At 41.4% G+C, this 18,005-nt stretch overlaps 1 protein-coding gene and 1 pseudogene across 2 annotated transcripts in view; both read right to left on the minus strand.

Annotated features, from left to right (window-relative positions):
* The window catches only part of LOC105474765 (olfactory receptor 2L8), a 240,005-nt gene that overhangs the window by 193,808 nt on the left and 28,192 nt on the right, over positions 1–18,005 (minus strand). The gene's annotated exons all lie outside the window — the stretch shown is intronic.
* LOC105474772 (bromodomain-containing protein 2-like) lies at positions 3,192–9,488 on the minus strand (annotated as a pseudogene).

Consider the following 18,005-nt stretch of genomic DNA (forward strand, 5'->3'; position numbering starts at 1 on the left):
TATTCATGGAACTTATCTCAAAATAATGAGAGCTATCGATGACAAATCCACAGCCAATATCATACTGAAAAGGCAAAAGCTAGAATCATTCTCTTTGAAAATCGGCCCAAGACAAGGATGCCCTCTCTCACCATTCCTATTCAACATAGTATTGAAAGTTCTGGCAAGGGCAATCAGGAAACAGAAGGAAATAAAGGATATTCAGATAGGAAGACAGGAAGTCAAATTGTCTCTGTTTGAAGACGACATAATTGTATATTTAGAAAACCCCATCATCTCCACTCAAAAAATTCTTAAGCTGATAAGCAACCTCAGCAAAGTCTCAGGATACAAAATCAATGTGCAAAAATCACAAGCATTTCTACACACCAATAATAGACAAGCAGAGAGCCAAATCATGAGTGAACTCCCATTCACAGTTGCTACAAAGAAAATGAAATACGTAAGGCCGGGCGCGGTGGCTCAAGCCTGTAATCCCAGCACTTTGGGAGGCCGAGACGGGCGGATCACGAGGTCAGGAGATCGAGACCATCCTGGCTAACACGGTGAAACCCCGTCTCTACTGAAAAATACAAAAAAAAAAAAACTAGCCGGGCGAGGTGGCGGGCGCCTGTAGTCCCAGCAACTCGGGAGGCTGAGGCAGGAGAATGGCGTGAACCCGGGAGGCGGAGCTTGCAGTGAGCTGAGATCCGGTCACTGCACTCCAGCCTGGGCCACAGCGCAAGACTCCGTCTCAAAAAAAAAAAAAAAAAGAAAATGAAATACGTGGACTACAACTTGCAAGGGACGTGAAGGAACTCTTCAAGGAGAACTACAAACCACTGCTCAAGGAAATAAGAGAGGACACAAACAAATGGGAGGAAAAAAAATCCATTCTCATGGATAGGAAGAGTCAATATTGTGACACTGGCCATATTGCCCACAGTAATTTATAGATTCAATGCTATTCTCAACAAGCTACGGTTGACTTTCTTCGGATAATTATAAAAACATAGTTTAAATTTCATATGGAACCAAAAAAGAGCCCATTTAGCCAAGACAATCCTAGGCAAAAAGAACAAGACTGGAGGCATCATGCTACCTGACTTCAAACTGTACAAACATACAAGCATACAGTAACCAAAACAGCATGGTACAGATACAAAAACAGATGTAATGTAACAGAACAGAGGCCTCAGAAATAACATGATACATCTGCAACCATCTGATCTTTGATAAACCTGACAAAAACAAGCAATGGGGAAAGGATTTCCTATTTATTAAATGGTGCTGTGAAAACTGGGTAGCCATATGCAGAAAACAGAAACTGGACCCCTTCCTTATACCTTACACAAAAATTAACTCCAGATAAATTAAAGACTTAAACATAAAACCTAAAACCATAAAAACCCTAGAAGAAAACCTAGGCAATACCATTCAGGACACAGGCATGGGCAAAGACTTCATGACTAAAACACCAAAAGCAATGGCAACAAAAGCTGAAATTGAAAAATGTGATCTAATTAAACTACAGAGTTTCTGCAAAGCAATAGAAACTATCATCATAGTGAACAGGCAACCTATGGAATGGAAGAATATTTTTGCAATCTATCCTTCTGATGGAGGTCTAATATCCACAATTTATAATGAACTTAAACAAATTTGCAAGAAAAAAACGAACAACTCCAACAAAATGTGGGTGAAAGATATGAACAGACACTTCTCAAAAGTAGACATTTATGTGGCCAACAAGCACATGAAAAAAAAAAAGCTCATCATCACTAGTCATTAAAGAAATGCAATTCAAAACCACAATGAGATACTATCTCACATCAATTAGAAAGGCAATCATTAAAAAGTCAAGAAACAACAGATGCTGGTGAGGTTGTGGAGAAATAGGAACACTTTTACACTGTTGGTGGAAGTGTAAATTAGTTCAACCATTGTGGAAGACAGTGTGGCAATTCCTCAAGGATCTAGAATTAGAAATACCATTTGACCCAGCAAACCCATCGTTGGGTATGCACCCAAAGGATTATATATTATTCTACTATAAAGACACATGCACACGTATCTTTACTGCAGCACTATTTACAATAGCAAGGACTTGGAACAAACCCAAATGCCCAAAAATGATAGACTGTATAAAGAAAATGTGGCAAATACACACCATGGAATAGTATGCTGCCATAAAAAAGAATTAGTTCATGTTCTTTGCAGAGACATGGAAGAAGTTGGAAACCTTCATTTTCAGCAAACTAACAAAGGAACAGGGAAAAAAATCACCAAATGTCCTCACTTATAAGTGGGAGATGAACAATGAGAACACATGGACACAGGGAGTGGAATATCAAACACTAGGGCCTGTCAGGATTGGGCAGCAAGGGGAGGGAGAACATTAGGACAAATGCTTAACATATGTGGGGCTTAAAACGTAGATGATAGATTAATAGGGCAGGAAACCACTATGGCACATATACCTATGTAACAAACCTGCACGTTCTGCATATATATTTCAAAACTTAAAGTAAAATTAAAAAAAAAAAAAAGAATTTTGTTTGTTTACTTTTTTGCATTGCCATTGTTGAGTTGGTGCAGTTACTTATATACTTTGGATATTTATCCCATATCAGACACATGATTTTCTAATATTTTCCAAATCCAAGGGTTGTTTTTTCACTCTATTAAAAGTGTTCTTTGATGCACAAAATCTTTTAATTTTGATGAAGCACAACTTACCTATTTTTTCTGTTGTTACCTATAATTTTGGTGTCATATCCAATAAATCATTGCTAAAGCCAGTGCAATAAAGATTTTCCCCTATATTTCTGCAAGTAATTTTATAGTTTCAGCTGTTATATTTAGGTCTTTGATTCAGGTTCAGTTAATTGTTATTAATGATGTAGGCAATGGTTCAACCGAATTATTTTCATGCAGCTATGAAGTTCTCCCAGTATGCTTTGTTGAAAATACTGTCGTTTCCCCATGGAATGGTGATGGCTCTTTTTGGAAAATTATACGGTCAATCAGGAGAAGATTTTGTTTTTCTTTTTTTTTTCTGGGCTCTATATTCTACTCATTTGGTCTTCCTGTCATTTTGTCAGTACTACACTCTTGATTACTGTTGCTTTACAGTTCACTTTGAAATCAGGAAGGATGAGTCCTCCCACTTCTGTTTCAAGGAAGGCTATTTTAATGCTTCCAGTTTAATGAGATTTAATATTAATTTGGGAAGTTTTTCAATTTTTGCAAAAAAAAAAATACCATGGGAATTGTAATACGAATTACATTGAATCTGAAGATGACTTCAATTAGTATGGTCATCTTAATACTATGAAGTCTTCCAATCCATGAATCCTGTTTGTGTTTCTATTAGTTTGTGTCCTCTTTATTTCAACAATGTTTTGTAGATCTCATTATACAAAACATTCACCTCTTTGCTTTCCTACTCTGAAAAAGAAATTCCATTCTGTTACCCTAAATCAAAAGATGAGGTGGTAAGCATTTCCATACTAAAATATTTTTGTAAAAGATTCAAAAATGTTTTAAAAAGATTCTGGAGGCATCAAGTTACCTGACTTCAAACTATAATGCTACAGTAAACAATACAGCATGCTATTGGTACAAAGAGACACATATACCAATGGAACAGAACGGAGAGCCCAGAAATAAAGTCTCACAACTACAACAATCTTATCTTCAACAAAGTCAACAAAAACAAAAAATGGAAAAAGGACTCTCTATTCAATAAATAGTGCTGGGAAAACTGACTAGCCATATGTAGAAGATTAAAGCTGGACCTTTTCCTCACACAATATACAAAAACCAATTGAAGATGGATTAAACATTTAAATGTAAAACCTAAAACTATAAAAACCCTGGGAAAATATTTTTCCAAAATATTTGGACATAGGACTATTCTGGACATTGGCATGGGCAAAGATTTCATGATGAAGATGTCAGAAGCAATTGCAACAAAAACAAAAATTGACAAATGAGACCTGAATAAACTAAAGAGTTGCACAGCAAAGAAACTAATAGAATAAACAGACAACCTATGTAATTGGAGGAAATATTTGCAAACTATTCATCCAACAAATATCTAATATCTTGAATCTATAAGAAACTTAAACAAATTAACAGACAAAAAATAAAGAACCCCATTCAAAAGTGGGCAAATAACATGAATAGATGCTTTTCAAAAGAAGACATATATGTGGCCAACAAGCATATTAAAAAATGCTCAATATCACTAACCATTAGATAAACTCAAATATAAACCTCAGTGAGCCCCAGTCAGAATGCCTACTATTAAAAAATCTAAATATAACAGATGCTGGCAATGTTCCAGAGGAAAGGGATTGCTTATACACTGCTAGTGGGGATGTGAATTAGTCCAGACATTGTGTAAAGCTGTGTGGTAATTTATCAAAAAACTTGAAACAGAAGTAGCATTCAACCCAGCAATCCCATTATTGGCTATGTACCCAAAGAAATACAAATTTTTCTACCATAAAGACACATTACACATTTGTTCACTGCAGCATTATTCACAATAGCAAAGACATGGAATCAACCTAAATGCCCATCAATGGTAGACTGGATAAAGGAAATGTGGTATATATACACCATGTAATACTACGCAGCCATAAAAAAAGAAGAAGATAACGTCCTTTGCAGTAACATGGATAGACCTGGAGGCCACTATCCTGACTGAACTAATACAGGAACAGAAAGCCAAATACCACATGCTCTCACTTATAAGTGGTAGCTAATCATTTAGTACACAAGAACACAAGGAAGGGAACAGACACCAGGGCCTACTTGAGGGTGAAGGCTAGGAGAAGGGAGAGGATCAAAAGACTACCTATCAGGTGCTATGCTTATTACCTGAGTGATGATGTAGTCTGTACACCAAACCCCCATGACATACCCATATAACAAACGTGCACATGTACCCATGAACCTGTATAACAAATCTGCAGATGTATTCATGAACCTAAAAGTTGAAAAAAATTAAAATTTGAAAAAAATGAACAAAAGAATATGTCCACACATATTTGAATGAATAGAGATGACTGCCTGCCCTTCATAATTCATGTCTCAATAATATTTAAAAATGTATTTGCCCTGCCCCAGTCATTTTGAATGGGGGCTCTGTGTTCCAAGAGATCACTCCCCAATGGGGCTGGGGATTCAATATTATTTTGTCCATGTCCCTCCTTCAGTAAATGTCCCTGCATCCCTCCCTGACTGCAGAGCCAGCTCTCCTAGTGGGGGGCAAGGGGGTGAGATGAAGAAGTGTAACAGCAAAGGAGGAAAGGGGCGTGTGGGACAGGGTGGTCTAGGGGTCCCGTCCTGTGGAGCCTTCCTGCCCTATCTGACCTGACCCCTTAGCCTGAGTCTGAATCACTGGTGTCTGAAGAAGGGGACGATGAGGAGGAGGAGCTGGAATCTGAGCTGGAGCTAAGGCATGACACTGCTACTTGCTGTGCAGAGGATGACTCTGTTTTCTCACTCACTTTCTTTGGGGGACTTTTTAGGGGAATTGAGTTGTCCGCTGACATCTTGTAACCACTTTTCTAATTCCTGCTTTTTCTCCAAAGCGAGTTCCTCCTTTGTCTGTCCCACAGACTTCTTAATGGTATAGGGCCTCTGGGGTTTCTTATGTATGCAGGAAAGGATATAGAGCTCAAGCTTTCTAAGTGTGGATGGCCTGAGTGTTTCAGAACTAATCTCAATCTCTTCTGAGTTTCAGCCACGTAAAGAGGGCTCCCTGGCTTGGATTATATGCACAACTCAGTCCAGCTTCTCCCCAGGTAATTCGTTGATGTCCAGGCTTAGCTGCCGCTTCTCATTGTAAGTCATGGGACTGCTCTCTTCCTCCTCCTCTGAATCATAACCCTTAGGCAGGGCAGGTGGGGTTGACTTTGTGGCCTTTTTGGGGAGCTTGGTGCCACTTCCTCCAGAAGGTCCAAAGCCAGGAGGGCCTAAAGCAGCACTGCCACCCCCACTACCACTTGCTTTCTTGGACTTCTTGGGCTAAGGTGGGCGGGATGCCCAAGGCCCCTTGTCATCTTCATCAGCCCCAGCTCCATCTCAATGCTTCCCTGCCTTTTGTTTCTTATTTTTCTCTTTTTTCTCTCTTTTGCTCTTGGGCTTGGATATTGGGTCCTGACACAGACCAACCAGTTGTTCATGTACTGCCCAAAGCTGTTCCTGTAGTTCTGCTAAGCCATGAGCCCTTTCTTCATTTAAGTCTGAGCTTTAGCTCTCTTCTTCTTCCTCCTCGTCCTCCTCATCTTCCTCCTCCTCTTCCTCAGAGGAGCTCTCACTGCTACTTTCCTCACTGGAGGACTCTGAAGATGATTTGGCCAAGCCAAGGGGCATGGCAGTAGAGGCTGGTAAAGGCCCTGGTTCCAGTGGTTCATCTGGCATCTTGGCATAACGGAAACAAATACATCCTGTAGCTTTCGTGCCACTGCCACGAAATCTGGGGGTGATCTGGGGGACTGTACTTATAGCAGTTGGAAAACATAAGCAGTACATCAGCAGCAAACTCCTGTGCATCTCGGTAATCAGGGTTCTCCATTTTCTGCCACAGAAGGAGGCAGCATCAGAAGCTGCACAGGCAGGAAGACTCACCTTTCCCTGCTAACCTCAGACACCACAAAGAGGAGCCCTCTCTTGAGAGCACAGTGGGGATGACCTTAAGGATCTGTGCCCTGGGGTTCAAGTTTGAGGTCAAAGGAATTTGGGTGGGTTAAAGAAATATTTATGTCTAGAAAACGAAGTAATTTCTAAGCAACAAGGGAGGAGGGGAGGTCTATGACTGTTTTTCCACCCCATAACTTCCTTAACCCAACACTGCCACATCATTAGTACTTAATTGTAGATAGATAGTATTGTTCTCAAGACAAAGAAACCCCACCCTATTGTTTCAAACTCCAGGAAATATGAATTCTCAAACACCAGACCTTCTGTCCCACTACTATTTTATAAAAGTAAAATACCAAGAACCAAAGACTGCTGTGTGCCTACATGAGACTTACTGTTTTGCACCTAGGTTCCCATCACTGCCTGAGCATCCCATCTGCCCCATGCAGCGGGTACCTTGACATTGCTGAGGTCCATGGGGTGCCTCATGATGTTGTGGTAGTTACGCAGGACAAGTGCAGAAGCATCCATGGTTTATACAAAGGCCAAGCATAGGCTGCATGCTTCTTAGAGAGTAACTCCTTCAATATGCCATTGCAATGTTTTAATTGTTCTGAAAGCTTTCCTTTCTTAGAGCTCTGGTCTTGTTGCTGATATGTCAGGCAAGTCTTTGCCTGCGGGCTTGATGGGGGCATGCGGGAAGCCGTGCTACCTTATGCTCAAGACTCCCAGGATGGCTAGCTGGGGAACCAGGAGCCAGGATGGCTGTAGGTGTAGGGGTGGTAGTAACTGCTTTCCGCTTTATACCTTTTTTCTTGGCAAGGGGTTGAGCTGGAGGAGCCGCAGTAACAGCAAGGAGAGGGGTTTCAGCAGAGTGCAGGGACTTGAAAAGTGGAGTGGAAATGACTGGAGTGGGGAATGTTGAGGACCGTGGTAGGTATCTCAGGTGGGGGAGTATACAGGGCTGTGTGTGACACAGAAGAGATGGCAGGCACCTGATGAGCACGAGTAACACTGTCCTGGAGTGCTGCCAACTTGGCCCCCTTCTTGTGGCTGTTATTAGGGATGGTCACCACCAGTTCTTGTTCTTCTTGTGGCATTGATGCAACTTTCTGTAGGAAGATTTTTCCAGCGTTTGTGCCATTAGCACAACATTATCAGTGGGCTTGTTGTAAATGTAACAGTTGGTGAACACGGTATTTAAATCGTCCATACACTCTGAGGCAGCCCAATAATAACTGTTTTCAAGTCTCCTCTTAATAGTACCCACATCCATAGGCTGTTTTATAATTTTGTGATAATCCTCTGGGGCTGGCTATCCATGGGCTGCATGAGGGAAAGGAAAAAGCTAAGAATTTTGGCCAGGTGGTCCTCTCCCAACCCAAGGTGGGAATTGGTGGACCCAGTTTGACAGCATCCACAGGCTGCCGGAACTGTGTGAACTATGTTCCCACAGAGCCTCCATCACTACCTTGTGTAGGTATTGCAGCTGGTTGGTAACTCCTTCTGGCTTTTTGGGATAGGGCAAATCCTGGGGTAGTGGGTTGGCAGGGGTCAGTTGCAAAGCAGGTACCAAAGCTATTGTGTGGCTCTCAAATCATTCACACAAGAGGGAGAGTTTTCAAATCCTTTTCCCTGGTGCTACTGCTTCTGGGCCCAGCCCCAGCAACCCTCTTCCCCAGGGAGTTTGTTGTGGGGAGCCGTGTTTTGCAGCATCTTGACCGCACGGAACCGGCGGTGCTCTCAGCAGTGGAACGTCTGGGTGGCCTCGACTTCCCTCACCGCAGCTCCAGCATAACCCGGTAAGCAGGGGGAGGCCGTTGCTCTTGGGCCTCCAAGCCACAAACCCCCTGCCCTGCCTGAACGAAAGCAGTCTCTTTCGGGACCTCCTGGAGAGCTCCGGGAAGGTTGGCTCTGCAGATGGCGGACGGCAAGAAAATGGCCGCGGCCTCAGCTGAGGAGGGCGACTAAGGAGGGACTGACTCTGCAAACCAAAAGACGGTCCCTGATCTCAGACACCGTCATCAATATAGCCTGCTGTTGGTCTGCAGGGATCCCCTCTTCTTGTTGGGGACCCTACAGAGTGGAGGAGGTTCTGTTTCCATCTCGGATGGAGGCGGATGCACAGGAAAACTGGTTTAAGGCGCCGTGGCCTCCATTTCTGAAATCCTCTTGTGGGCAGAGTAGACAGGGTGGATAGACTCTGAGGACCGGGTGGGCCCAAAACACGGGAGCTTAAAGGGCTTCTATGGGGTCTGTACTGTCCACTGGGAGCTGTCACAGGCCGGCAGGAAGGCCATTTCCAAGCAGATGGAAGGGGATTGCAATGGCGCCCGGGACTACTCCAAGGCTCTGTATAGGTAGGCAGAACTCTCCAGCTCACTCTAGAGGATGCTCCACTGCAGCGCCAAATGGCGCCCCGAGCCCCCCGCCAGCCCTTTATATATAAGCGGAGAGGAGGAGCTTCCCCTCATGCTACACGGGGCTCGAGATTTCCCTCATCCCCTCTGCGACCGCCGCTCGCTGGTGCGTTAAGAAGCTGAGTCTAAGGGGCAGGAACACCGCCCCACGGGAGCTTTTTCTATTGGCCAGCCACAGCGATGACGTCATAAACTTCATTTCCAAGGTGACAGTCTCCTGGCAGAAGAGTGCAACAGAGACCCACAGAGAAGTGCCAGCCCGCCACATCTCCAAGCCAGTTGGCGGAGCTATGGTTCTGGACTCCAGGGAAAGAGGGCGGTTGGAAGGGGTGCAGAAGCCTCCAGCACCCTCTCCCCGCCTCCCCTTCCAACAAAGTCTTCCCAGGCTTCCATGCACAGGGCAACTGGAGACTGCCAAGCTTGGCCAAGTCGTTCCATTCGTAGCTCCTCTGTTGGCCAGACCAGTAGGGAAACGGGAGGGGTCAGGTGGGGCCCCTGCCTGGGGCCCGCCAGGGGTGTGGCTCACGCCTGTAATCCCAGCACTTTGGGAGGCAGAAGCAGGCGGATCACAAGGTCAGGAGATTGAGACCATCCTGGCTAACACAGTGAAACCCCATCTCTACTAAAAATACAAAAAATTAGCCGGGCGTGGTGGCGGGCGCCTGTAGTCCCAGCTTCTCGGGAGGCTGAGGCAGGAGAACGGTGTGAACCCAGAAGGCGGAGCTTGCAGTGAGCCGAGATCCCGCCACTGCACTCCAGCCTGGGTGACAGAGCGAGACTCCGTCTCAAAAAAAAAAAAAAGAATTCCTAAGTCTTCCTGGTAATTTGGTTATCTAAATAAGGGTGCAGACTCTGGATCCTAAAGCCTTCCAGGGGGCCTCCAAAATTGCCCTCGGTTTGGTACTGGATGTGTAATCCCGGGTGTCAACCCCCCGCCCCAAAGCGAAGCCGTGTTGAGGGAGGGGGCATAGCCCCAGCCCCTCCCTTCCCGACTGGGCTAGGGGAATGGGGAGAGCATCGGGCGTGCGGCCACATCAGCAGCACCCAGACTGGGTGACTGGGGTCACGTCCCTGCTGCTCCTGCCCTTTCCCCCAGCTGGAGAACCAGTTTTCCAAACGTTCCTGAGGGTTGCTAAAGGGGCCAAGGGGGCCGCATGGCCCCAGCCTATGTCCCAAAACCCAGAGCGCTAAAATGCTGCTGCTCCTCCATATCCCCAGCTTCCTATCCCACAGTCGTCACTCTGTCCCGCTACCTCACCTCTCCCTACGGGTTCAGCACCGCTGCTGTGGTGCTCGTTTTTATCTAAAGAGAACAGAAAGTCCAGATGGGAAGAAATATCAGATGAAGAATTTCAGCACATTGTTTGATGATGGTATTTGGATGGTGGAATAGTTTTTCAATTAATGGGGGAAAGGTCTGGAAATCTTTAGAGCCCGTGGGAGTAAGAAGAAATTCTATTTTAAAGGAAGGTGTATCAGCAGACAAATTTTGACATCCTGCCACATCAGTGGGCTGTCAAATGTCCTGGTTTGCCATGACTAAAAGGGTTCCTGGAATATGGCTCTTTCAGTTTTAAGTCCAGAAAGGACAAACTTGAAGGAGCTAACTAGCCTATGACTCAAATAAAATGCTAAAGCCATCGGTTACTCAAATTTCAGGAAGGCACCATAAATGAGGATGAGATTCAAATTCACATATAGAAAACACTGAGGAAGAAAATGAAAAATATAGTTTAAAATAAGTAACATCTTCAGAGATACATTAGATATTAAATCCACAAAAGAAAGAAGTGCTGTTGCATATGAAAAGTTTTAGTTAATATAAATGATGCATTCAGAATGTTAAAAAACAAATATCAAAAAATGACCCAATAAGTATAATTGACCTTAACTAAAAGTCAAATAAGCAATAGAAAGTATAACCAAAAAAAAAAAAAAAAAAAAACCAGAGAGACATTAAGAAAGAAAAGATAGGAAACTGGGAAATTGAGGCAAGAATACCAATGTACGTTTAGGGTAGTTTCTACAAATATATAGTTTCTACAAATATGTAGAAAAGATAGAGAAGATGAAATTGTTAAATTATTTCTCAACGAGACAGAAAGTTAATAAGGATATCCAGGAATTGAACTCAACTCTGCAAAAAGCGGACCTAACAGACATCTACAGAACTCTCCACCCCAAATCAACAGAATATACATTCTTTTCAGCACCACATCAGACTTATTCCAAAATTGACCACATAGTTGGAAGTAAAGCACTCCTCAGCAAATATAAAAGAACAGAAATTATAACAAACTGTCTCTCAGACCACACAATCAAACGAGAACTCAGGACTAAGAAACTCAGTCAAAACCGCTCAACTACGTGGAAACTGAACAACCTGCTCCTGAATGACTACTGGGTACATAACGAAATGAAGGCAGAAATAAAGATGTTCTTTGAAACCAATGAGAACAAAGATACAACATACCAGAATCTCTGGGACACATTTAAAGCAGTGTGTAGAGGGAAATTTATAGCACTAAATGCCCACAAGAGAAAGCAGGAAACATCTAAAATTGACACCCTAACATCACAATTAAAAGAACTAGAGAAGCAAGTGCAAACACATTCATAAGCTAGCAGAAGGCAAGAAATAACTAAGATTAGAGCAGAACTGAAGGAGATAGAGACACAAAAAACCTTCCAAAAATTCAATGAATCCAGGAGCTGGTTTTTTGAAAAGATCAACAAAATTGATAGACCACTAGCAAGACTAATAAAGAAGAAAAGAGAGAAGAATCAAATAGACGCAATAAAAAATGATAAAGGGGATATCACCACCGACCCCACAGAAATACTACCATCAGAGAATACTATAAACACCTCTATGCAAATAAACTAGAAAACCTATAAGAAATGGATAATTTCCTGGACACTTACACTCTCCCAAGACTAAACCAGGAAGAAGTTGAATCCCTGAATAGACCAATAGCAGGCTCTGAAATTGAGGCAATAATTAATAGCCTACCACCAAAAAAAGTCCAGGACCAGACGGATTCCCAGCTGAATTCTACCAGAGGTACAAGGAGGAGTTGGTGCCATTCCTTCTGAAACTATTCCAATCAATAGAAAAAGAGGGAATCCTCCCTAACTTATTTTATGATGCCAACATCATCCTGATACCAAAGCCTGGCAGAGACACAACAAAAAAAGGGAATTTTAGACCAATATCCCTGATGAACAGCGATGCTAAAATACTCAATAAAATACTGGCAAACCAAATCCAGCAGCACATCAAAAAGCTTATCCACCATGATCAAGTGGGTTTCATCCCGGGGATGCAAGACTGGTTCAACATACGCAAATCAATAAACGTAATCCAGCATATAAACAGAACTAAAGACAAAAACCACAAGATTATCTCAATAGATGCAGAAAAGGCCTTTGACAAAATTCAACAGCCCTTCATGCTAAAACTGCTCAATAAATTCGGTATTGATGGAATGTATCTCAAAATAATAAGAGCTATTTATGACAAACGCACAGTCAATATCATACTGAATGGGAAAAACTGGAAGCATTCCCTTTGAAAACTGGCACAAGACAGGGATGCCCTCTCACCACTCCTATTCAACACAGTGCTGGAAGTTCTGGCTAGGGCAATCAGGCAAGAGAAAGAAATCAAGGGTATTCAGTTAGGAAAAGAGGAAGTCAAATTGTCTCTGTTTGCAGATGACATGGTTGTATATTTAGAAAACCTCATTGTCTCAGCCCCAAATCTCCTTAAGCTGATAAGAAACTTCAGCAAAGGCTCAGGATACAAAATCAATGTGCAAAAATCACAAGCATTCTTATACAACAGTAACAGACAAACAGAGAGCCAAATCATGAATGAACTCCCATTCACAACAGCTTCAAAGAGAATAAAATACCTAGGAATCCAACTTACAAGGGATGTAAAGGACTTCTTCAAGGAGAACTACAAACCACGCTCAACGAAATAAAAGAGGACACAAACAAATGGAATAACATACCATGCTCATGGATAGGAAGAATCAATATTGTGAAAATGGCCATACTGCCCAAGGTAATTTATACATTCAATGCCATCCCCAGTAAGCTACCAATGACTTTCTTCACAGAATTGGAAAAAACCGCTTTAAAGTTCATATGGAACCAAACCGCATAGCCAAGACCATCTTAAGCCAAAAGAACAAAGCTAGAGGCATCATAGTACCTGACTTCAAACTATACTACAAGGCTACAGTAACCAAAACAGCATGGTACTGGTACCAAAACAGAGATATAGACCAATGGAACAGAACACAGCCCTCAGAAATAATACCACACATCTACAGCCATCTGATCTTTGACAAACCTGAGAGAAACAAGAAATGGGGAAAGGATTCCCTATTTAATAAATGCTGCTGGGAAATTGGCTAGCCATAAGTAGAAAGCTGAAACTGGATCCTTTCCTTACTCCTTATACGAAAATTAATTCAAGATGGATTAGAGACTTAAATGTTAGACCTAAAACCATAAAAACCCTAGAAGAAAACCTAGGTAATACCATTCAGGACATAGGCATGGGCAAGGACTTCATGTCTAAACACCAAAAGCAACGGCAACAGAAGCCAAAATTGGCAAATGGGATCTCATTAAACTAAAGAGCTTCTGCACAGCAAAAGAAACTACCATCAGAGTGAACAGGCAACCTACAGAATGGGAGAAAATTTTTGCAATCTACTCATCTGACAAAGGGCTAATATCCAGAACCTATAAAGAACTCAATCATATTTATAAGAAAAAAACAAACAACCCCATCAAAAAGCAGGCAAAGGATATGAACAGATACTTCTCAAAAGAAGACATTCATACAGCCAACAGACACATGAAAAAATGCTCATCATCAGTCGCCATCAGAGAAATGCAAGTCAAAACCACAATGAGATACCATCTCACACCAGTTAGAATGGCAATCATGAAAAAGTCAGGAAGCAACAGGTGCTGGAGAGGATGTGGAGAAATAGGAACACCTTTACACTGTCGGTGGGACCGTAAACTAGTTCAACCATTGTGGAAAACAGTGTGGCGATTCCTCAAGGATCTAGAACTAGAAATACCATTTGACCCAGCCATCCCATTACTGGGGACGTACCCAAAGGATTACAAGTCATGCTGCTATAAAGACACATGCACACGTATGTTTATTGCAGCACTATTCACAATAGCAAAGACTTGGAATCAACCCAAATGTCCATCAGTGACAGACTGGATTAAGAAAATGTGGCACATATACACCATGGAATACCGTGTAGCCATAAAAAAAGGATGAGTTCGTGTCCTCTGTAGGGACATGGATGCAGCTGGAAACCATCATTCTCAGCAAACTATCGCAAGAACAGAAAACCAAATACCGCATGTTCTCACTCATAGGTGGGAATTGAACAATGAGATCACTTGGACACAGTGAGGGGAACATCACACTTCAGGTCCTATTGTGGGGAAGGGGGAGAGGGGAAGGATAGCTTTAGGAGATATACCTAATGTAAATGACGAGTTAATGGGTGCAGCACACCAACATGGCACATGTATACATATGTAACAAACCTGCACGTTGTGCACATGTACCCTAGAACTTAAAGTATAATAAAGAAAAAAAGAAAAGAAAAAAAAAGAAAAACAAACAAAGAAAAAACAACAATAACAAAAAACCCACAAAAACCTCATCCAAAAGCCAGCAACCTCAAAGATCGAAGGTAGATAAGCCCACAAAGATGAGAAAGAATCAATGCAAAAACACTGAAAACTCAAAAAGCCAGAGTGCCCCTTTTGCTCCAGATGACCACAGCACCTTTCCAGCAAGGGGTCAGAACTCAGCTGATTGTGAGATGACTAAAATGTCAGAAGTAGGCTTCAGAAGGTGGGTAATAACAAACTTTACTGAGCTAAAGGATCATGTTATAACCCAATGCAAAGAAGCTAAGAATCATGATAAAATAGTACAGGAGCTGACAGCCAAATAGCCAGTTTACAGAGGAACATAACCAACCCGTTAGAGCTGAAAAACACACTATAATAAATCCAAAATGCAATGACAAGTGTTAATGCAAATTAACAATGATATTCAGGACCTGAACTCAGCTCTGGATCAAGTGGACCTGATAGATATCTACAGAACTCTCCACCAGGAAACAAGAGAATATATATTCTTTTCATACATTCTATTCATTAATAGCAGCAGAATAGACTAAGTGGAGAAAAGAATCTTAGAGCTTGAAAACTACTTTCTGAAATAAGACAGGCAGATGAGAACGGAGAAAAAAATGAAAAAAAAATGAAAAAAATGTCTAAAAAATTAGGAATTATATAAAGAGACTGAATCTATGACTGATTTGGGTACCTGAAACATATGGGGGAAATGGAACCAAATTGAAAAACATATTTCAGGATATTATGCAGAAGAAATTCCCCAACCTCTCAAGACAGGCTAACATTCAAATTCAAGAAATGCAGAGAACTGCAGTATGATACTCCACAAGAAGAACATCCCCAAAATCACTTGGACATGGGAAGGGGAACATCACACACTGGGGCCTATTACGGGGAGTGGGGAGAGGGGAGGGATGGCATTTGGAGTTATAACTGATGTAAATGACGAGTTGATGGGTGCTGACAAGTTGATGGGTGCAGCACACCAACATGGCACCTGCACGTTGTGCACAGGTACCCTAGAACTTAAAGTATAAAAAAAAAAGAAAGAAAAAAAAAAAAGAACATCCCCAAGACACATAATCTTCAGATTCTACAAGGTCAAAATAAAAGAAAAAAATGTTAAATGCAGCCAGAGAGAAAGGGCAGGTCACCTACAAAAAGAAACCCATTAGACTAACACTGGAAGTCTCAGTGGAAACGCTACAAGCCAGAAGAGATTGGGAGCCAATGATCAACATTCTTAAAGAATTTCCAGCCCAGAATTTTATATCCTTCCAAACTAAGTTTCATAAGCGAAGGAGCAATAAGATCATTTTCAGACAAGCAAATGCTGAGCAAATTCTTTACCACCAGACCTGAATTGCAAGAGCTCCCAAAGAAAACACTAAATAATGGAAAGGAAAAAAATGTTACAGCCTCTACAAAAACACACTGAAGTACACAAACCAGTGACACTACAGAGCAACCACATAAACAAGTCTACAAAGTAACTAGCTAGTGTCACGATGACAGGACCAATTTCACACATAACAATACTATCCTTAAATGTAAATGAGCTAAATGCTCCAATTAAAAGACATAATATGGCAAGCCAGATAAAGAGCCAAGACCCATCAGTATGCTGTCTTCCAGAGACCCCTTCCACACGCAAAGACACTCTTAGGCTCAAAATAAAGGAATGGAGGAAAATTAACCAAGCAAATGAAAAACAGAAAAAAAAAAGCAAGGGTTGAAATCCGAGTTTCTGACCAAACATACTTTAAATCAACAAAGACAAAGAAGGGCATTACATAATGGTAAAAGATTCAATTAACAAGAAGAGCTAACTATCCTAAATATCTATGCAACAAATAGGCACGAAGATTTATAAAGCAAGTACTTAGAGACCTTCAAAGAGATGTAGACTCCCAGACAGTAACAGTGGGAGACTTTAACACCCCACTGACAATATTAGGCAGATCATGGAGACAGAAAATTAACAGGAGGTAGAGGTTGCAGTGAGCTGAGATCATGCCACTGCACTCTAGCATGGGCTGGGAGACAGAGTGAGACTGCATCTCAAAACAAAAACAAAAACAAAAAATAATACTGTAAATAGCTCTATGCACATAAGCTAGAAAATCTAGAAGAAACGGATAAAGAAAAGCCATTTTTTTACATGAGAAAACAAACTAGTATTAAATTATTTTACTACTATTTTTTCTGTTTCTCACCACTGAAATAACAATTAACTTATGTATAGTCCATTTACCAAAGCTTCCCCCTGCAATACTTTCAGTCCTCTGTAAACATAAAGTATCAGCATTAATTTTACTACAAACAGGAAAAATTATAACAGAAAACTATTTGTTTATTGTTACTTAATGAGAGAGAAAGCAAGCATTGCTCCTGGGTCATTTTCATATAGGGGAGGCAGGATTCAGGTATAAACTTTGACAGACCAATTCCACCAGCATCCCAGACAGGCATCAGGAAGGGTGCCAACCTGACAAGTTCCTGAGGTTGGTATCACCATCTACACTTGATAAGTGAAGAACTGACATTCACAAATTTTAAGGGGTTTCCCTGTACCTGGAGATTATACCATAATAACATACTCTTATTCTTCACTTCATGAGCATTAGAAAAGTCTAATGGCCATTAGAAAAGTCTTTAAAGTAGCTATTTAAACATAAATTCATTTATTTCATTATTTTCAAAATTTATTGTTAATATTATTTTTGATTTACAAATGTAGTTGTATACATTTATGGGATGCAATGTGACGTTTTGCTATATGCATACAATGTGATGTGATTAAATAAAGCTAATTAACATATCTATTCTTGATTTATCCATCCTTTTTAAGGTTAATCATCTGAAATGTATTCTCTTAGTTATTTTTAAAAATACAATAATCATTGTCAATAGTCACCTAGGTATGCAAAAATCTCAAAAACTATTCCTTCTGTCTACCTGAAACTTTGTACCTTTGATCAACAACTCCCCGTTTTCTCCCTTTCTATAATCCCAGACTCGTAGCCATCATTCTACTTTCTACTTCTCTAGGTTAAACTTTATTAGATTCCACGTGTAAGTGAGATCATGTGGAATTTGTGTTCCTGTGTCTGGCTGATTTCACTTGGCACAATGTCCTCCAGATTCATATGTTGTTGCAAATGACAGGATTTCCACCTCCCACCCTTTTTAAAGCTTTGTGATATTAGTATTAGTATTCCATTTTGTCACTTCTTTATCCATTTGTCTATT

This window comes from Macaca nemestrina, chromosome 1 (genome assembly GCF_043159975.1).
Source record: "Macaca nemestrina isolate mMacNem1 chromosome 1, mMacNem.hap1, whole genome shotgun sequence".
Taxonomy (NCBI): domain Eukaryota; kingdom Metazoa; phylum Chordata; class Mammalia; order Primates; family Cercopithecidae; genus Macaca; species Macaca nemestrina.